The 21,917-nt window shown below is 43.0% G+C and overlaps 1 long non-coding RNA gene across 1 annotated transcript in view; it reads right to left on the bottom strand.

Annotated features, from left to right (window-relative positions):
* Window positions 1-907: 907 nt before the first annotated feature.
* The window catches only part of LOC123334956, a 30,848-nt gene continuing 9,838 nt past the window's right edge, over window positions 908-21,917 (bottom strand). Inside the window, exons 2-3 of the long non-coding RNA XR_006641360.1 lie at window positions 16,623-16,735; window positions 908-1,568 (exon numbers count right to left, since the gene is read on the bottom strand). This is a non-coding gene — a long non-coding RNA (uncharacterized LOC123334956). The remainder of the gene's footprint in view (window positions 1,569-16,622; window positions 16,736-21,917) is intronic.

Here is a 21,917-nt window from a genome sequence, read left to right on the forward strand (position 1 = left end):
GCCAAAATCTATTACCCTTTTCTTCTGGAGAAAGAATTTAGCTTGGCATGAAGCTTCCCGAACATACAAACTTTCCTAGTCTTTCTTGAAGCTGGTTCTGACTACACTGCTAATTCCTCTTTAAAGGAATGTGAACAAATGTGGTGAGTGCCACTTCCAGCTCTAAGACCTCAGATGTTCACATCTGGTTACTCCACGTGTCATCTCCCTTCCCTTTTGCAAACTCTGCAGTCTGTGGCAAGCCCACCTCAGCCATACAGATGACAACAAAGGCAGCCTAGGAACCTGGATCGCTGAGAAGCAGACCTGCCCACCAATCTGAAGTGCTGAGCTTGAACTGATAAATGAGACAGAAATAAACGTCTATATTTTGTAAGCCACAAACATTTTTTTGGGGTGTGTAGTTAATAGCTTCTGAGCCTTTTGCTAACTTATACACACATACGCACACACATTTTCAAGTTTTCCAACTTGCATTAGAAATCTTGGGGCTGGCTTAGATTTCTCCTTCTCTCTTAGTCTCCCAATTCAGGAGATCACTAAATTATTTACATTTCATTTATTTGTCTCTTTCTCTAAACCCAAAGTGACCACCTCAGTCTGGGCTCTCGGTTTCTCTCTTGATGTGAGTTCATTGCTATATGAGCTCAGGTTACCAAAACAAAATATACCCATAGACTGGGTGGCTTAAACAAGAGAAATTTATTTTCTCACAGTTTGGGGGCTGTAAGTCCCACTTTCTCCTCCTCATCTCTTCTTGACCTAAACCTCTGCAGCAAATGCCCCCATACGTTTCAGCAGAAACCATGACATTTAAAACAGAACAACTAAGTTTCCTCAAGGAGAGTTTCCTGTGTACTGAAGCTAGTCCCCTGGGGAAAATACTAATGGAAAAGATCCTGGTTACAGCAAAGACATCTGTGGACTTCACATGAGACAATCACTCCTAGAAATGGCCCTGCAGTTGGGATAAAAAGTAAGAGGAAAACAAAATTTAGATCAATTTTCTTGAGTTTTCCATGTCTGCCCTCATTTAAAATTTGTCACATATCCAGGTGAAGTAAGACTTTAGTATGCTGCTTCCTTGTTTTTGGTATACAAGTTTAAAGCCCTGACCTAGCACACAGAAACAATAGAAAATCCCCATATGATGCTTCTGATTGGGAGGAATCAGCCTATGTAAATACCAAGTAACTCAGCTCCCAGGGGAGTGACTGATTTTTGTGATCTTTCCAGGTTATCGCCATTGATCATTGCTAAACTTTTTCATGGAAGGTTATCAAATTACAGAAAATAATAGACAATAATGTCTCCTGTGGTCACACTGATCCAACTATCTCATTTCATTTAAATTTTAACTTCTGGTCTTTTTAAAATGTGTGTAGGCTTCAACCTAATATAAATAAGGAAACTAAAGTCTATCAAAAATTGAGCAATTTCTCCATAATCACCCTATTTAGTTGGACAGTGGCAGGATTTACTAGAACCTAGATTTCACTTACCGATCCCTATGACTCCCTTTCAATTCTGCTTCCTCTTAGCATTAACCAACATTTTACAGTAGTTAGCTGAAAAGAACAGAAAGTTTGAAGTTCAGGGTAAGTTTAGAACATGGTATTTCAAGTCATTTAAGCTCAGTTTTTTACCTGTAGAATGGAATAATAAATCTGGATTCATAAGGATGTTATGTGTAAGCATCTAGATTACAGCAGGTACTAAATAAATATAAATCATCTTTATACCAATCAAACAGCTATGGTTTCTATTTAGCCAACAATTTACTGGCCAATTGTTAAAATATTTAGGAGTAACAGACAATAAAATTTTAAAAATCTGACTTCCTTTCTGCTCTTTCCCTCCCAATCTGCACACACACACACAGACACACACACCCGAGTACTTGCACACACACACATCCCTTCCCCTGAAAAACATCTGTGAACCAACTCTACAGTCACTCTTTCAACACGAATATGATTACTCATGCAGAGGCTATGTATAGGTAGAGTGGTGGCTACAAGCATAGAGTATTCTTTGGCATCCCAGGAGGAAATCTCCCAAATACACCATTAAGTACTCGCCACCCCACATCCATTGCCTGCCCAGCCTGCTTGCTTACTTCTGGGATATAAGACATTGTATATTGTGATTTCTTGCTTGTTAAAATAGCCTTACTTGGGAGGGGTTTTGCATTTGCTCTTTTAGGTCGGTACAAAAGTAACTGCAGTTTCAGACCATGAATTTTAAATCATATAACTAGGCTCAAACACATCTTTATTAACCAAAGTAGGAACCATTATAATCAACACATTTTTGCCAATGAGAAGTTTGCTTATTCCCATAGAGTAAAAATCCGTGTTTCAGCATTCGAAGAACTCTTGGAAAGCATTTTCTGCTTCCTGCTGGTTGTGAAAGTGTTTTGCCTACAAAGAGTCGCAGAGATGTTGAACAAGCGGTAGCTGGTTCACTAGGGGTCAGGTGAAGGTGGCAAATGAGGCACAACTTGTTCCACTTTTGCAGCGTTGGCTGTGCTACGTCGGCCGGGGGCTGCGGAGCGGACCTGGGCCCGCCCTACCGTTCAGCGCTGGCCGCAGGTGCTGCGGTTTTCTGGGCCCCGCATCAATCTGCTGAGCGCACTTCGCAGATGCAATGGTTTCACCGGGATCGAGAAAGCTATCGTGCATGACGCCAGCAGCAGACCACCAAACTGTGATTATGACCTTTTTTGGTGCAAGTTTGGCTTTGGGAAGTGTTTTGGAACTTCTTCTCCGTTCAACCACTGAGCTAGTCATCGCCAGCTGTCATATAAAATCCACTTTCTGTCGCACATCACATTCTGATGGAGAAACGGCTGGTTGTTGCTACATACAATTAGAGAAGACAACACATCAAAATGATGATTTTTTTTTTTTTAGTCTGCTCAGGAGGCACTCATTTATTGAGCTTTTTCAAATGCCGAGTGACTGTAAAATGGTTGGCATCTGAGTTTTTCGGCAACTTCTCGCATCGCTGTAGCAGGTCAGCTGGGGCGACTGCTCTCCACCGGCCAATGCCACCTTCCCATGGCCGGCCACTGTGCTCCTCACCCTCAAGGCTCTCGTCTTCTTTGCAAAACTTGAACCAACACTGCACTGTACCTTCATTAGTAGCTCCTAGGCCAAATGCGTTGATGTCTCGAGTTGTCCCCACTGCTTTACGACCCATCTGAACTCAAATAAAAAATCACTCAAAATTGCTTTTTGTCTAACGTCATTTCTATAGTCTAAAATATAAAATAAACAGCAAGCAATGTCATTAGCTAAAAAATAAAGCGAGAAATGTGCATTAAAATGATGTATAACATAACATAAACATACATTTATTTTAAAATGTATTCCTAAGGTTAAGACAAAGGTCAACAATGCAAAACCACAATTACTTTTGGACCAACCTAATAGTTCAGTCTGTTGGGTCACTCAGCAATCAACTCAGTCAGAAAGTTGGTCCAACTGTACTAGAGTCTCAAAGGAAAAACAGGAGAGCTAATAATGACTATTGGTTAGTACAGTTATTGACTTAGTACTGTATGTCATAGAGTTCAAATAAAGAAATTAAGTAAGTGACCAAAGTCTTAAAAGGTATCATCAACTCACACAAATATACAAATAGTGAAATGTAGTAAGACTTCAGAGATTTATGAGAATATGTTTATCAGTTACAATTTGTAAATAACAGAGAACAACTCTGCTTCCTTAACCAGGAAGAGAGTGTATTAAAGGAATAACAAGTGGTTAGGGAACAGACAAGACACTGGAGAACCAAGTCTGGACGTGAGAGAGGGATGAGGCAGGGCTGACAGCGCTCCGTGTGTAGACAGCATCTGTCCTTCCTGTCTGTCCAGGGAGAAATCAATCAACTGGCCTAGTTTGGCACAAGTGCACAAAGAATAAAATTCCTAATTTACAGCCCCATCAAAGCTACAGAGGCTAAATGATTCCTCCATAGGAAGTGAGGTGGCTAAATGATTCCTCCCAGGAAGAACAGGTGCTGAACAGCCGTGTGAACCAGTGTCCTGCTCTAGAACACAGGAAAAGCTGGTCTAGTGGGAAGGGAAAGAGACTAATTTAGGAAAGACTTTCTTTGTATCAGGTACTGTGAGGTTTCACACATTGTGTCATTTAATTCTTATACCAATCTTGTAAATCAAATATTATTTCCCCACTTTCTATCTGAGAAAACTATAGCCAGGTTAAGGAAATGGCTCCAGATCAAAACCCAATAAGCATGTGGGCCGGGACCTGAATTCATATCTGCAAGCTCTGCAGTTGTCCTGTTTTGAGCTGGAAGGTAAGACAAGACGTGGGTGCTGCTAGCCTCCGGGGAGAGCGGGCTGTTTAGATGACAGTGCAGGGGCCCGGCAGGATGCTGGGTCCTCCAAAACGAGAGCAGGAGAGCAAACGGGTGCCAAGATGGAACGGGCTCCTGCAGGGAGGCCCCTTATGGGGAGTCTCAGAGGAAGGGCAGCAGCTACAGAAACCTCCTGCTATGCGGGCCAGTGATCAGCCTTTGATTTGCTTTTTTAAAAAAATAATAAAAACAGAAAAATATACCTGACCTCCAGTTTGGCAGGATAAAAGGAGGGCAAAAGGCAGATATAAAGGTGGAAAGGGGTCACAGAGCGTGAACACAGCTGAGGATCTGACTTAGCCCAGTATCTGTGGTGTCGATAATTCTTGTGGATAGGCAGACACTTTGTCTTCTAATAATTTACCACTGAAAAATGCTTACAGAGTACATACGCTACAAACGACAGTCATAGACTGCTGTAAATTGAGGTTTGAGAAACTGGCAGGAAATCAAATGGGCCTGGTAGAACATGGTAAGGAGATGGAGACTGCTGAAGGACTTCAAACAGGAGAGTGACATCATCCCATTTTATCAAAATTACCCTGGTTGCGGGGTGGCAAATAGACTAAATGGGAAAAAATGACAGCAGAATATCTAGTTATTCCCACTTAGTCACTTCCTGAGTGAAAGAGAAAGGCTTCTTTAATGGAACTCTGTCCCTTTGCTGTGTTCAGGGCAAAATTGTGCAATGGGCTTTCTGGCCCAAGTACCCTGCTCTCTCTTTGTTAATGTCCTTCTTCCCTCTTCAGTCCCCATTTATATCTAAAAATCAGGGGCTGCCACCTTCTTTATTTCTGCTCCCCACTTAACCACCAGACTAGGAAGGCACTGCTACACCAATGACTGCCAGCATTCCAAGGTGGCGCTTCACTTCTGGGGCTGATGTTCGTATTTTAATCAGTGTTGTCCATCGAACCAACAAGACCATTGATGCTGAGGCTTCAATAAACGAATGGGCTTATTGAAATATCTGGATTGGGAATTTCTCTTAGCACTCAAATCCATCACAAAGCATGAAAGTTCTATGACAGTATCTGGCCTCCACTGAAAGGTTATTTTTGATGTTGAAAAGCATCTTTTCATGAAGCGAAGTGAAAGGCAAAGGAGAAAATGAAAGATATACCCATTTGAATGCAGAGTTCCAAAGAATACCAAGGAGAGATAAGAAAGCCTTCCTCAGTGATCAATGCAAAGACATAGAGGAAAATAGAATGGGAAAGACTATAGTCCCTTCAAGAAAATTAGAGATAACAAGGGAACATTGCATGCAAAGATGAGCACAATAAAGGACAGAAATGGTATGGACGTAACAGAAGCAGAAGATATTAACAACAGATGGCAAGAATACACAGAAGAACTGTGCAAAAAATATCTTCAGGACCCAGATAATCACAATGGTGTGATCACTAACCCAGAGCCAGACATCGTGGAATGTAAAGTCAAATGGGCCTTAAGAAGCATCATTATGAAAAAGCTAGTGGAGGTGATGGAACTCCAGTTGAGCTATTCCAAATCCTGAAAGATGATTCTGTGAAAGTGCTGCACTTAATATGCCAGCAAATTGGAAAACTCTGCAGTGGCCACAGGACTGGAAAAGGTCAGTTTTCATTCCAATCCCAAAGAAAGGCAATGCCAAAGAATGCTCAAACTACCGCACAACTGTACTCATCTCACACACATTATTAGTAAAATAATGCTCAAAATTCTCCAAGCCGGGCTTCAGCAATATGTGAACCATGAACCTCCAGATGTTCAAGCTGGTTTTAGAAAAGGCAGAGAAACCAGAGATCAAATCACCAACATCTGCTGGATCATAGAAAAAGCAAGGGAATTCCAGAAAAACATCTAGTTTTGCTTCATTGACTATGATCAAACCTTTGACAGTGTGGATCACAACAGTGGAAAATTCTGAAAGAGATGGGAATACCAGACCACCTTAGCTGCCTCCTGAGAAATCTGTACGCAGGTTAAGAAGCAATGATTAGAACCAGACATGGAACAATGGACTGGTTCCAAATTGGGAAAGGAATACATCAAGGCTGTATATTGTCACCCTGCTTATTTAACTTATATGCAGAGTACATCATGAGAAATGCTGGACAGGATGAAGCATAAGGTGAAATCAAGATTGCTGGGAGAAATATAAATAACCTCAGACATGCAGATGACACCACACTTGTCGAAGAAAGTGAAGAGGAACTAAAGAGCCTCTTGATGAAAGTGAAAGAGGAGAGTAAAAAAGCTGGCTTAAAACTCAACATCAGAAAACTAAGATCATGGCATCTGGTCCCATCACTTCATGGCAAATAGATGGGGAAACAGTGGAAACAGTGTCAGACTTTATTTTTGGGGGCTCCAAAATTACTGCAGATGATGACTGCAGCCATGAAATTAAAAGATGCTTGCTCCTTGGAAGAAAAGCTATGACCAACCTAGACAGCTTGTTAAAAAGCAGAGACATTACTTTACCAACAAAGGTCCATGTAGTCAAAGCTATGGTTTTTCCAGTAGTCATGTATGGATGTGAGAGTTGGGCTATAAAGAATGCTGAGCACTGAAGAATTGATGCTTTTGAACTGTGGTGCTGGAGAAGACTCTTGAGAGTCCCTTGGACAGCAAGACAATCCAACCAGTCCATCCTAAAGGAAATTCAGTCTTGAATATTCATTGGAAGGACTGATGCTGAAGTTGAAGCTCCAATACTATGGACACTTGACATGAAGAACTGACTCACTGGAAAAGACCCTGATGCTGGGAAAGATTGAGGGCAGGAGGAGAAGGGGATGAGATGGTTGGATGGCATCACCAACTCGATGGACATGAATTTGAGCATTTTGTGACTTGGTGATGGACAAGGAAGCCTGGTGTGCTGTAGTCCGTGGAGACACAAAGAGTCTGACACGACTGAGCAACTGAACTGAACTGTAGTGAATTCCATTCATGACCTTGACCTTTTATGATCTGGTGTATAAATGACCCACCATCTAAGCTGTGTATTTTGCAGCATGAAGGGACTTCCCATGCTGCAGCATTCCTTTTTGTCATTTATCACATGTGGATGTAGAGAGATCAGTGCAAGTGAAATAATAAGATCAAGTGCTTATGTTATGCGATGTGAGACCTTGAGCAAGCTATGTCACCTTTCTGGGCCTTAGTTTCCTCGTCTACACGTGGATATATTATTAACACCTACTTCATATCTACCTCTTAAGGAATTTTTGAGGATTAATTCAGAGTCAAAAAGCACTGAGCACAATACCGAGCACATAGCAGTCAACAAACACGAGGGACTGTGGGTTAATATTTCTAGCATATCAGCGAAGTTACTATTTTACACCACTATTCTGCAGTCATGATGCAGGTCTTTGGGCTCCCAGATGAGACGCTCCTTCGAAGTGTGATTCGTGGCTCATTTAACTTTACATCCTCAGTGGAATAGCTGGCACTTGGTAAGTGGTTAGCAAATAACTGCTCAAGGAATGAATGGATTTTTTGGACTTTGTGCTTCTACATGTCTCTGTTTAAAAGTCATATTATCTAAGTGGTTTAAAATGTTTGGAGGTTTTGTGGGACTAAAGAGGCAGACTAAGTGTCAGAATGATCATCAGAGTGTATCCAGCAATGGGATGGGAATTTTACAGGCTTCCGCGCTGTGCTCTCAGGCTCCTGAGAGCTTTCTCATACAGCGTATCTTATACGCCTCAGTACAACCCTGAGAGATAACATTTCCAGATAATGAACAAGAAAACAGCCGTGGAACCAGCTAATTTGCTTGAAGGCATTGCACTCCTAAGGGGAACAGGTATAAATGAGAAGGGTAAAGTGCAGTAGTCAGAACCCCAAATAGTTTGGTCCCACCTCTTATCAGCTGGGTAACCCTGGGGGAGTCACTGAAGCACTCCTGTCAGCTGCCTCACATGTAGAAATGACAACGAGAGCGTTCTCTCATAGGCTGTTGTGAAAAGTAACTGAGGAAAAGGCCATTCAGGCTCCCTGTCTGAACGCAGTATAACTCACCCTCACCACCGCAGGCCGCTGGCCTTGGCAGCGCCACATGGGCCCGAACTCACGGCAGTGACACCCAAGGCCTCAACCCTGGGTGACTCCCTCCCTGATATGGGCAAAGTCCAAAGCTTTCTTGTGTCCCTTTTATACAAAGAATACTTACTGGAAAATGACTAACGAACAGCAAAGTTGAATAAAGCGCAAAGTATGACCTTTTTAAGTTTATTTTTTTAAATATTTCTCTCCACAGTGATGAAATGTGCCCATCACGGAGGACATGCACACACAGAAGCTTTTCTACACCAAAGAGCAGAAGCCTTCCTGGTTCCACAGGTGACGTCCAGCAGGTCACCTGTGGTATCAGGGGCGACAGGTCCTTTTAGGCAACTGACCACAACACAGGCTAGTGTCGGCCACAGGCCAGTGGGGTGCTCTCATGCTGGCTGCCCAACAGAATCACCTGTGAAACTTAAAACAGTCGATGCTTAGGTTCCACCTCAGACTAATTAAATCAGAATCTCTTGAACAAGGCTCAGGCATCAGTACTTTTTTTAACTGCCTTAACGATTACTATGTACAGCCAAGATTGAACACTAGACTGAAAGCTTTGTGGCCACAGCAGCTAAACTCACCTAATCAGTTTTCCACTGGTTCTTCTACAAGATACCTTATTTATCTGGAAAGTTTTTCTCATCTGTAATTTGTATGTATATTCTTAATTTATATATAAATCATTGGCATTGTCTTGAATAATATTTTCTTGCAGCATTCAGTTCAGTTCAGTTCAGTCACTCAGTCATGTCCGACTCTTCACGACCCCATGAATCGCAGCACGCCAGGCCTCCCTGTCCATCACCAGCTCCTGGAGTTTACTCAAACTCATGTCCATCAAGTCGGTGATGCCATCCAGCCATCTCATCCTCTGCCCCAATCCCTTCTCTTCCTTCTTCTCTTCCTGCCCCAATCCCTCCCAGCATCAGGGTCTTTTCCAATGAGTCAACTCTTTGCATGAGGTGGCCAAAGTATTGGAGTTTCAGCTTTAGCATCATTCCTTCCAATGAACACCCAGGACTGATCTCCTTTAGAATGGACTGGTTGGATCTCCTTGCAGTCCAAGGGACTCTCAAGAGTCTTCTCCCACACCACAGTTCAAAAGCACCAATTCTTTGGCGCTCAGCTTTCTTCACAGTCCAACTCTCACATCCATACATGACCACTGGAAAAACCATAGCCTTGACTAGATGGACCTTTGTTGGCAAAGTAGTGTCTCTGCTTTTGAATATGCTATCTAGGTTGGTCATAACTTTCTTTCCAAGGAGTAAGCATCTTTTAATTTCATGGCTGCAATCACCATCTGCAGTGATTTTGGAGCCCCCCCAAATAAAGTCAGCCACTGTTTCCACTGTTTCCCCATCTATTTGCCGTGAGGTGATGGGACCAGATGCCATGATCTTAGTTTTCTGAATGTTAAGCTTTAAGCCAACTTTTTAACTCTCCTCTTTCACTTGCAGCATTAATTACCACTAATTAAAATTGAGTATATACAACTAAATACTGATGCTTATATTACTATTCAAACATATATATCTCACTCTAAGTAAAATCGAGTAGTAAAGGGTCAAGATAACAATTGATCCTTCAGTGAAGTCGCTCAGTCTTGTCTGACTCTTTGTGACCCTGTGGACTGTAACCTACCAGGCTCCTCCGGACATGGGATTCTCCAGGCAAGAATACTGGAGTGGTTTGCCATTTCCTTCTCTAGGGGATCTTCCCGACCCAGGGATTGAACCTGGGTCTCTCGCCTTGCAGGCAGCACCTTTAACCTCTAAGCCACCAACCAGGGAAGCCCAGTAAAGGGTCAAGATAACAATTGATGACAGAAAATACTGATTCCTATTCAGTGCGCAAACTTAAGGGTTTCTGGTTAGGAATCCCCACCAGCTAGACAGGTGTCTCCATCTACTGGCAAAGTGGGATATCGCGCCTGATTCCCTGCATCCAGAGGAGACTCCCTCCGTCTTTAACAGGCACTGTTACCCTCCACAAAGAACCAATGTGGAGGAAGAGGGCCCCCTCCCAGAAGGGCCCTGTGACTGACTTCAGCGAAGACCTGTTTCTTCTGGCCCCAAGCACAGATTCAGCTACCTCCAAGTCATGCTGGTTCTTTCAAGGAGAGGCTAGTGCCAGCAACGAAAATCCGATGCTGGGCCTCAGGCTTCAGTACCTAAAAAATATTTATTGAGAAAACTTTAATATCTTCCTGTAGGTTGAACTATAAAAGAGTTATCCAGAATATATTAGGAGGTCCTGCTGATTTTTTAATTATCACTGAATTATGCTTTGAACGTCACTATCAGCCTGGAAGGACGCTGTAAGAAACGCTGAGTGCTGCCTTCACCTTCCCAGTTTCCTCACTCACTATCAGAACCGCGGCTTTGTTCCAAGCTGCAAAGCTCAGTGTCTAGCACTCCATGCCCTCAGTTAGGGGTCTCCACACGACACGATTCCCACCAACAGGGTGTAAGAGACACTGTCTAGTTTTCTACTCAATAACCTCACTCCTTACTAACAGAGCCCAGTTCTGTTCACACTAGCAATATGCCCACGAGTTGGGAATACTCATCAGTTTCCCCTTTCACATCAACTTTGGAAGATTGAGCCAGATGTGTGGCTCTTCTCTAATAAGGAGGGCTCTGCAGAGTGCAGTATTTCTACTTTGACTTTCTATCTCCACCCAAGATTTCCATTTATCTTTTTCACCTACTTTCACAAATACTATCATTCTGTCTTCTCCCATTAAACCACCCTAAAATCTTTCTAAAGTAAACCATGCAGAAGCCCCAGCAAGGAGAGTCAAGAGAAACAGAAAAAGAAGAGAGAGAAAGAAAGAGAGGAAAAGAGAAGAAGGGAAAGGACAGGAAACAGATAAGAAAGGAAGGGGAGAGGGGAAGATGAAAAGGGGGAAGGAAGGGAAGGTGGGAAGGAGAAAGGGCAGATTATGCAGACAGTGAGAAAGGGAGAGGGAGAGCCAGGGAAGAGGAGCCAGAAAGGAGGGCAGAGCGGAGAGAGCCGACAAACACGGCCGGTGAAGGGGAGCCGTGCGGGTCCAGACGGATGAAGGGGCAGTGGCCACCACTGCCATCGGCGACGCACCGTGAGGGTCAGAGAGGCTGATCCACGGCGGGCGTGATAAAGGGATACCAACAGAAAGCCCGCTGCCTGCGGGGTACGAGTCTGGTTCCAAGCGTTTGAAACGTTTTTCTCTCAATACCTGTTGTCAGGTGAGCAATCACCTTGAGACAATGGTTCCTGTGTGTTCACTATCCAGAGGCAAGCACCTGTGGCCACAGTGTCGCTCAACAATCAGTGTGATAGCGTGATGAGCAGCGATGGTTTTTATCTGGCAGCGGATAGGTAGGGCCAGAATGACTTGCACTCATGAATAGCTGATTCTGGCTCTCACAAATACTGAGGTTCCCACGCAGAGCCCTGTCATGTGCTGTGCTGTGCTTAGTCGCTCAGTTGTGTCTGACTCTTTGCAATCCCATGGACTGCAGCCCACCAGACTCCTCTGTCCATGGAATTCTCCAGGCAGGAATGCTGGAGGGGGTTGCCATCCCCTCCCCCAGGGGTCTTCTCAACCCAGGGATCGAACCCAGGTCTCCCTCATTGCAGGCAGATTCTTTACCAGCTGAGCCACCAGGGAAGTCCAAGAATACTGGAGTGGGTAGCCTTTCCCTTCTCCAGGGGATCTTCCCGACCCAGAAATTGAACCGGGGTCTCCTGCATTGTAGGTAGATTCGTTACCAGCTAAGCTACCAGGGAAGGCTGTGTATAGCTAGCATATGATAAATGTTTAGTGACTACTTGTTCCTTCCCTCACTTTCTGTGTTCACACACAAACTTTCTACTTCCTTTATTTGTCTAACATATCTCATGGGTCACCAACCTACTTATTTCTTAACAAAGACAAGCTTCTTCCATCAGTTTTTTAATCTCATTCTCCATGGTAAAATTTAATATCCTCAAATAAAGGGTAAAACTCATTACATCTGGCATTTTTTTTTTATCTTGACAATACTCCTTTCTACATTCTGATATCAAAAGAGGGAAATGTCTAGCTTTGAATTTAGCTTAATGCAGCCCACTAAAATAAGTACATAAAGCAATTTTAACAGAAGCCTAGCATGCAGAATACACATTAATGTCCATCTAAACTTTTATTTAGGGCTTTCCTGGTGGCTCAGTGGTAAAGAATCTACCTGTAATTCAGGAGATGTGGGTTCGATCCCTGGGTTGAGAAGACCCCTGGGGGAGGGGATGGCAACCCCCTCCAGCATTCCTGCCTGGAGAATTCCATGGACAGAGGAGCCTGGTGGGCTACAGTCTACGGGGTTGCAAAAGAGTTGGATATCACTTAGCAACTAAACAACAACAACAATACCTTTATTTGGCTTCTCGACATATTTCACTATGCAAAAATTCTCTTTTTTCAAAGAGGAAGCATTGAATTTCTCTAGGTAGCTCCTTGTAAATCTATACCAATTTTATACACAAATGGCTACAGTCCAACTTTCTCAACTGACTCTTCTATGAAAGGTACAAGATGATCTTGGATGGAAAAAACTGAACTTTTACAATTCAGTAAATTGTTAATAATTATTTAAGTCTTTCTTCACTGTTTTGAATCATAATACAGTTTCTAATCATATCCCTGCTTTCAATTCCTGATCCTATAAAAAGAAACAATGGGATAGCCAAGCGATTTCATCTATAAATAGATACCAGGTTATTTCTGCTCCCTCAGAATTTCTGTTTTCCTACAGACGATTGTAATTCTAAGTTACTACGGCTAAGCAGTTGACAGAGTACATTCCACTACAAAACAGCATGGAACAGCTTTATGTCCTAGTTCCATTTTTCTTTAGTTAAAATGATGATACATTTTTTAGATGAACTAGCTTCTTAGCTTCCAGCTGTGGCTAAGAAGTAGACAAATGCTCTGTTCTATGTTTATGTCATAGAAACCAAGTGTGGTTTCAAGAAGAAGCAAACTTTCCAGTCAATTGTTGTTGGAAGAGCTAACTATTAATAATTCACAATAAAACCATGGCTGATATCACATACTTAGTATTCACATGGGCAATAAAAGAAAAGGCTAACACTATGTAAACTACATGCTATGGTCCAGACAGGAAAGAACTCTATTAAACAAGTCACTTAACTCAGCAGTCTGAAGGCACATTTGATAATTTACTCATCTAAAAGGTAAAGACTTCTATCCAAAATCAACCACTGCATAGATGCGGTCTTAATCTGGGTTGCTATTAATAGAATATCATAGATGGGGTGGCTTAATAATAGTCATTTATTCCTCACAGTGCTATAGGCTGGAAGTCCAAGGTAGAGCCAGCAGATCTGGTATCTGGTGAAGACTCTCTCCCTTTTTCACAAGTGGCCATCTTCCCTTATATCCGCCCTGGCAGAGAGTAAAGAGAGGAAACTAGCTCTCTCATGTCTCTTCTTAGAGACTAATCCCATTAAGAGGGCTCAGCGATCAGTGCAAAGAAATAGAGGAAAACAATAGAATGGGAAAGACTAGAGATCTCTTCAAGAAAATTAGAGATACCAAGGGAACATTTCATGCAAAGATGGGCTTGATAAAGGACAGAAATGGTATGGACCTAACAGAAGCAGAAGATATTAAGAGGTGGCAAGAATACACAGAAGAACTGTACAAAAAAGATTTTCACAACCCAGATAATCACGATGATGTGATCACTCACCTAGAGCCAGACATCCTGCAATGTGAAGTCAAGTGGGCCTTAGGAAGCATCACTATGAACAAAGCTAGTGGAGGTGATGAAATTCCAGTTGACCTATTTCAAAACCTGAAAGATGATGCTGTGAAAGTGCTGCATTCAATATGCCAGCAAATTTGGAAAACTCAGCAGTGGCCACAGGACTGGAAAAGGTCAGTTTTCATTCCAATCCCAAAGAAAGGCAATGTCAAAGAGTGCTCAAACTACTGCACAATTGCACTCACCTCACACGTTAGTAAACTAATGCTCAAAATTCTCCAAGCCAGGCTTCAGCAATACATGAACCATGAACTTCCAGGTGTTCAAGCTGGTTTTAGAAAAGGCAGAGGAACCAGAGATCAAATTGCCAACATCCACTGGGTCATTGAAAAAGCAAGAGAGTTTCAGAAAACCATCTCCTTCTGCTTTATTGACTATGCCAAAGCCTTTGACTATGTAGATCACAATAAACTGTGGAAAATTCTGAAAGAGATGGGAATACAAGACCATCTGACCTGCCTTCTGACAAATTTGTATGCAGGTCAGGAAGCAACAGTTAGAACCTGGACATGGAACAACAGACTGGTTCCAAATAGGAAAAGGAGTACGTCAGGGCTGTATATTGTCACCCTGCTTATTTAACTTATATGCAGAGTACACCAGGAGAAACGCTTGGCTGGATGAAGCACAAGCTGGAATCAAGATGGCCAGGAGAAATATAAATAACCTCAGACATGCAGATGACACCACCCTTACGGCAGAAAGTGAAGAACTAAAGAGCCTCTTGATGAAAGTGAAAGTGGAGAGTGAAATAGTTGGCTTAAAGCTCAACATTCAGAAAACAAAGATCATGGCATCTGGTCCCATCACTTTATAGCAAATAGATGGGGAAATAGTGGCTGACTTTATTTTTTTGAGCTCCCAAATCACTGCAGATGGTGACTGCAGGCATGAAATTAAAAGATGCTTACTCCTTGGAAAGAAAGTTATGACCAACCTAGACAGCATATTAAAAAGCAAGAGACATTACTTTGTCAACAAAGGTCCATCTAGTGAAAGCTATGGTTTTTCCAGTGGTCATGTATGGATGTGAGAGTTGGACTATAAAAAAAGCTGAGTGCAGAAGAATCGATGCTTTTGAACTGTGGTGTTGGAGAAGACTCTTGAGAGTCCCTTGGACTACAAGGAGATCAATCCAGTCCATCCTAAAGGAGATCAGTCCTGGGTGTTCATTGGAAGGACTGATGCTGAAGCTGAAGCTCCAATACTTTGATCACCTGATGTGAAGAACTGACTGATTTGAAAAGACCCTGATGCTGGGAAAGATTGAGGGCAGGAGGAGAAGGGGATGACAGAGGATGAGATGGCTGGATGACATCACTGACTCAATGGACATGAGTTTGGGTAAACTCCAGGAGCTGGTGATGGACAGGGAGGCCTGGTGTGGTGCGGTCCATGGGGTTGCAGAGTTGGACACAACTGAGCGACTGAACTGAACTGAATCATTTAAGGCTCCATCCCCTGACACTATCACACTGGGGGAGGTATGTGTGGGGATGATTTCAGATTTCATCACATGGATTTGGGGGAAAGACAACTATTCAGTCCATAGCAGATGCTCTAGGGCGTGGATTGGCTTTAGGAATGTTACTCATGGTGTCACGTGAAGGTGCCCAGTTAGTGACAACTGACTTCAGCTGGCCATATTCCAGGCCAGAGTGTTTTCTTTTCTATTGAATGGGTGCTTGTGTTTTTAGGATTTTTGGTGTCCTGATAAATAACAACTGTTAAGAAGAGTACCCACACTTGCAAATAAAGCAAGAAAAAAAAAATCACTTCATGCCTTTTGAAAGCCACACTAGAGCTTTCTGTTAAGATATGGTATCTAACAAGGGTCATCTGATATATGGAAAGATGACTTGGACATGTTATCTACTTTTGATTAAGGCCCTGATTCTGTAAAGCTATTTATTTACTTAGAAAAGATAAGTTACATTTTTTTTGTCCAGTAGAGATATAAATAATTTCTTTTTAGCAGAAATGATATTCAAAGTTTGAAATTTATTGCTCTATAGAACATTAACTAGTTTTGTATCTAGCTGAGGAATTGGTCTTAGCTGTCTTTCACTTTCTTTCAGTCTCTTATATCCTCTTTGAACCAGCTTGACTTTCCTGTAAAGTGAACTGCATTTTTCATGTGTACTCATCACATATTTGTATGAATTACATATATTTTAAAATTATATTTTGCCATATCCTCTTCCCCACCCTACCACAAATAAAAACATAAAAGTTTAGTGAAACGGATATACTTAAAGATAATACACTCAAAATATCTACTTTCTTTACTGGAAAATTTGCCTGTATAACATAGCTTTAGAGCTGAAGTCAAAAAGTCTTGTCAGTATTTCACTCGTGAATTTAACTCACTTGTTCATGCACTTCCTGGCAGAACTGTACAGCTTCAGCCCTCTGTCTCAGCTCTTCAAAGGCAGGTCATTTTCACCATGTGGCAGACTGTAGATAATAACACCCTCTATCGGCTGAGGAGCAGAAAGAAAAGCTGAGCTGAATGTGCACAGTCTCTCCTCCCATATCCATCAACCAAGGAAGGCATTCACCCTTCCCTGGGGAGGAGGTAAAGAGCAGGAGAAAAGAGGCCAGAAATGAGGACAGAAAGTTAAACCACTGCTGCCGCAACTCGGGACGTCTGATCTCCCTGCTCCTCCGGGAAATGGAGTGACCCTCCAGTCTGGAGAAAGCACAAGCCGGGTCTTTGCCGTAACGAATCAAGTGACTGCTCCCTGCATGTTTAGCATCTTAACTATAAACCAAGCAATAACACAGAACACTTTTATATTGGGCCCTTATAAGAGACATCAACCAATTCATATAATATCAAAAGAAGTAAGTTTTATTCAACTTTAACTTCAAGCAAAGTTGGTACACAGGAATGTGTTAAATGAACAAATGACTGAATAATGAGGCACAGGGTGCTATTTCAACATATCAAGGGAAGCTGAAGTTTTTCTTACAAGTAAAATAGAGAGTCTAGTCAGAGAAGGCAATGGCACCCCACTCCAGTACTCTTGCCTGGAAAATCCCATGGATGGAGGAGTCTGGCGGCCTGCAGACCATGGGGTCGTGAAGAGTCAGACACGACTGAGCGACTTCACTTTCACTTTTCACTTTCATGCATTGGAGAAGGAAATGGCAACCCACTCCAGTATTCTTGCCTGGAGAATCCCAGGGATGGGGGAGCCTGGTGGGCTGCCGTCTATGGGGTCGCACAAAGTCGGACACGACTGAAGCGGCTTAGCAGTAGCAGCAGCAGCAGTCAAACAGCAAAGCACATGTCTGCACCATGGCAGTTAATGAAGTAGTTTTTTGAAAGAATGGTGGCTAAATCAGCTTGGAGATAAAAATAACATCTGAAATATACTGATTTGATCCTTCCCTGTGCCTCTGAATTTCATCCAAATTATCCCACATCAATCAGAATGAGTATCATTAAGGTCCTTTGGTAAAGGAGATGCCACATGATCTCTTGGAAGAGAATTCCATGTCCCTCAAATCTTACAGCTGAGAATATTTAGAAGTCCATGCGAAATCCTCTCTGCTCCAAAACAAATGCAATTCTATTTTCTCTTCAGAAAAGGAATAAACCTTTGTTAGAGAAATCTCCTCTTTGCAAAACATATTTTCACAATTTTGCATGAAATCTATCCCAGATAATCTGAATCTTTTTAAAAAAGAAAATCTAAACAAGCCCAAACTAGAAACAACCAGAAAGTCTATAAATGGAAAAATAAATTGTTAGTAGATTCAGAATATCAGCAATAGAAAAAAAAAAACTACTGATACACACAGAAACACAGATAAATCTCAAAACATTAGTTTAGTGAAAGCCAGACATAAAAAAGCACACAATACCTGATTTTATGTCCATGAAATCTAAGAATAAGTAACTGTAATCTATAGTTTCAGAAATCAAAACAGTAATTGTTTATGAGATGAGTGTGTAGAGGAGAAGGGAACTGACTGCAAAGGGACAAAAGATCACGTTTCTGGGGTGATGGAAATGTTCTGTATTTTATTTTGTTTAGTAGTTTTGTGAATTTGTATAATTGTCAAAATTTACTGAACCAAGTACTTAATACCTGTGCATTTGAATTTATGTAAATAAAAACTCAGAAAAGAAAATACAGGGCTGTCACAGATACTGCCAACAGCCCTGCCAGCACTGTCAATAAACCAAGGACCCTGAAGTTTCAACTGCTTTCTTGAAAGCGGAGAAGATTATAGCTGAACAAAAAACCATGTTCTGGCTGGCTGTACTTTTTCTCCTCTGTAAATAGTGAGCTTCACCTGTACAGGTAAAGTCAGGAAGTCAGTTTCCAGATAATTCCATACTCCAAGGTGTGCTAGGCTCTGAAGGGGACCAAAGCCAGTAATTAATGAGGTCTGCTCTTTATTATGGAGAAGGCAATGGCACCCCACTCCAGTACTCTTGCCTGGCAAATCCCATGGATGGAGGAGCCTGGTAGGCTGCAGTTCATTGGGTCGCTAAGAGTCGGACACGACTGAGTGACTTCGCTTTCACTTTTCACTTTCATGCATTGGAGAAGGAAATGGCAACCCACTCCAGTGTTCTTGCCTGGAGAATGCCAGGGACGGGGGAGCCTGATGGGCTGCGGTCTATGGGGTCGCACAGAGTCGGACATGACTGAATTGACTTAGCAGCAGCAGCAGCAGCTCTTTATTAGCCAGGGTGCCTTTCTGATCTACTTCGCTAACAAACAGATCTAGAGGGCTGTTGGGTATGAAGTTTTCACATCTATTCAGGTACCAGATCAGCAAAATGGTTCTGCAGTTGATAATAAAATCAATAGATCATTTTTTAAATATCGGCACAGGCACAGTTCTTTCTCCAAGGTAAAGAGGAGGAGGTTGCCAGCACTAATTAATCCAAGCCAGGACACCCCAGGATTTATGGGATGTGCAGAAATACTCTATTCAATCTTAATGACATTGCACCAGTTTCCTTAAATGGACTAGGCTGTGGAGACTGAGGCTTTCTAACTGTAGAGTGATCTTGGCCAAACGACTTCAAATGAGCAGGTACCAGGAAGGTGAAACAGGATGATTTATTTGGATGATCAAGTGAGGTCAATAATCATAAACTGAGATGAGAGTCCTTCTTAGCCTCCTCTCAGAAATCTGCATGACACATATGTAACTTGACTTCTTTTTGAGAAAAACACTTCCTCAGAAACACAGCCTTTAATAAGCTAGTCCATCGTTTTATTAGGCCACTTGCTTCTGAGGTACTATAATTGCTATAGAAAATATCAAAGTATTTGTAAGCATTAGGGAAGAATAAGGAAGTCAACCAGGAGGATGATTCTTAATTACTACTGAGGTTCCCCTCCATCCTTTTTAGTTTATGACTCTTGACTAATGTACTGACATATAGTCCTTTTGAAGTACTGAGAGGGTAAGGGGAGGTGGGTGGAGAGCAGTTGCATACCTAAGGGGTCCTTGGGCTACAAGGGTAGAGACAAGATCATGTCATTAGGTGACTGGTGGAGGAGAAAGTGGGACATGTTAGCAGATCTGAGATACCTTTAGGATGGCAGGTTCCTAGACTGCATTATCTGTTAGCTCCTGTCAAGGATTTCATACATGTGAAAGCTGAGGTCTCTGATAGAATATGATGATCCGAGCTTCCTCTGTGCTGATATCAGTCGATAAAACTCAAAAAAATTATGAAGCATCACTCTGGATGAATAAAATAGCTAAAGCAATGCTCAAGGGCTACTCCATTTATGCCCAAACAAGAACTCCCCTGGGTTTAATCCATTTGGCTAATTAGTATGTTGGGCTCTTCTATCCAGACAATATATGTGAATTTTAGCCACCTGCACAACTTGAGAGCCATGACTCTCAGAGTGGGTAAAAGTAAAGGGATTTTGTGTCCTATATGAATATCACCAAAGGGCATCTCCTTTGGAGAGGGAGCTTTCAATAACCCAGCGGAAGAAGACACGTTCTGGGGGTGTCAGTGTGCCTCCTCCCCAAGCTACCCTAGCGCCTGTTTAAAGTGCCCGTGGGCAATGGCCAAGGTGGCAGGGATGAAGGCGGTGCCCAGCTTCCAAGCACGCACAGGCTGAGGGGACTGCTGCTGCTGCATGCTGGGGCTGCGCCCGGCAGAGACAAGTGCTGAGCCCCCATATGCGTGCTTCCTGAGATCCAGCCAGCCACCCAGCGGCAGGTTAATTAACTGGACTTCTTCCATCATGGAGGGGACAGCAATTTGTCCTCATGCGTTTGTGTTCCTTCCTTTTAATACCTCTGCCAGCACCACCATGTATGAACTTAAGGAGCGCCTTACTCCCCAGCATGGCATTCCCACAACATTATTTTGGATCAAGAAACTCATGCCATGGCAAAAGAAGTACACCAAAGGGCTTGTGCTTATGAAATTCACTGGTCTTACCACGACCCTGAAACTCCAGAAGGCCATGACCTGATAGACTAGTAAGACAGCTTACTGAACACTGCATTATGACGACAGTTGAGAGAGAATGCCCTCAAAGGACAGGTGTTATGGTGCAAAAGGCAGTACATGTTTTGATTCAACAGCCAAAACATGGTACTGATTCTCTCATACTCAGAATGTCTGAATGTGATAATTAAGTGGTGGAAGTGGGAGTAACCTATTACGTTGAATAACGCTCTCTCAGAATGCTTGGTTCCCTTCCCCTCAACTCTGGGCATTTCTGGTTTGGAAATCTTGGTTCTTAAGGGAGGAATGCTTCCACCAGGGAACAAAGCAAACTGAATTGGAAACTGAGGAACAAACAGGTAAAAGGAGAGAAAGGAGATGCTCTACAGTCCGGGTGACTTCTGATTATCACAGGGAAATTGCTGCTGCTGCTGCTGCTGCTGCTGCTAAGTCACTTCAGTCATATCCGACTCTGTGCGACCCCATAGACAGCAGCCCACCAAGCTCCGCTGTCCCTGGGATTCTCCAGGCAAGAACACTGGAGTGGGTTGCCATTTCCTTCTCCAATGCATGAAAGTGAAAAGAGAAAGTGAAGTCGCTCAGGCGTGTCTGACTCTTAGCAACCCCATGGACACCAGGCTCCTCCATCCATGGGATTTTCCAGGCAAGAACACTGGAGTGGGGTGCCACTGCCTTCTCCGCACAGGGAAATGACATTGCTGCTAATTTCTAGGGAGTAGGAAGAACTGATATTCTCTCCTGAGTCCTGTCAGGGTCCCCTAACAAGGGGCCGCTGAAGGAAGACTACAGGACGACAAGCTGCAGTGCAAGAAGAGACACGCTCTTGCTGCCTCCTGCTCTAGTCAGCAGTCCTCCAGCAACTCCCCTCTGATACATCAATTTACTCCAGAGGCAAGGATGATTCCAGCTGGCAGTTTTTCCAGACCACTAGGACCTCATGATTGGAGAAGGCAATGGCAACCCACTCCAGTGTTCTTGTCTGGAAAATCCCAGGGACGGGGGAGCCTGGTGGGCTGCTGTCTATGGGGTCGCACAGAGTTGGACACGACTGAAGCGACTTAGCAGCAGCAGCAGCAGCAGGACCTCATGGCCTCATGGACTCATTCAGAGGTGCCAGCAACAGTTGGCCAATGCAGCTTCCTTAGAGATCCATTTTGTCTCTGTTTAGTAATCCTCCAGTGCCTTGTTCCTGAGGC

This window comes from Bubalus bubalis, chromosome 9, assembly GCF_019923935.1.
Source record: "Bubalus bubalis isolate 160015118507 breed Murrah chromosome 9, NDDB_SH_1, whole genome shotgun sequence".
Lineage (NCBI taxonomy): Eukaryota > Metazoa > Chordata > Mammalia > Artiodactyla > Bovidae > Bubalus > Bubalus bubalis.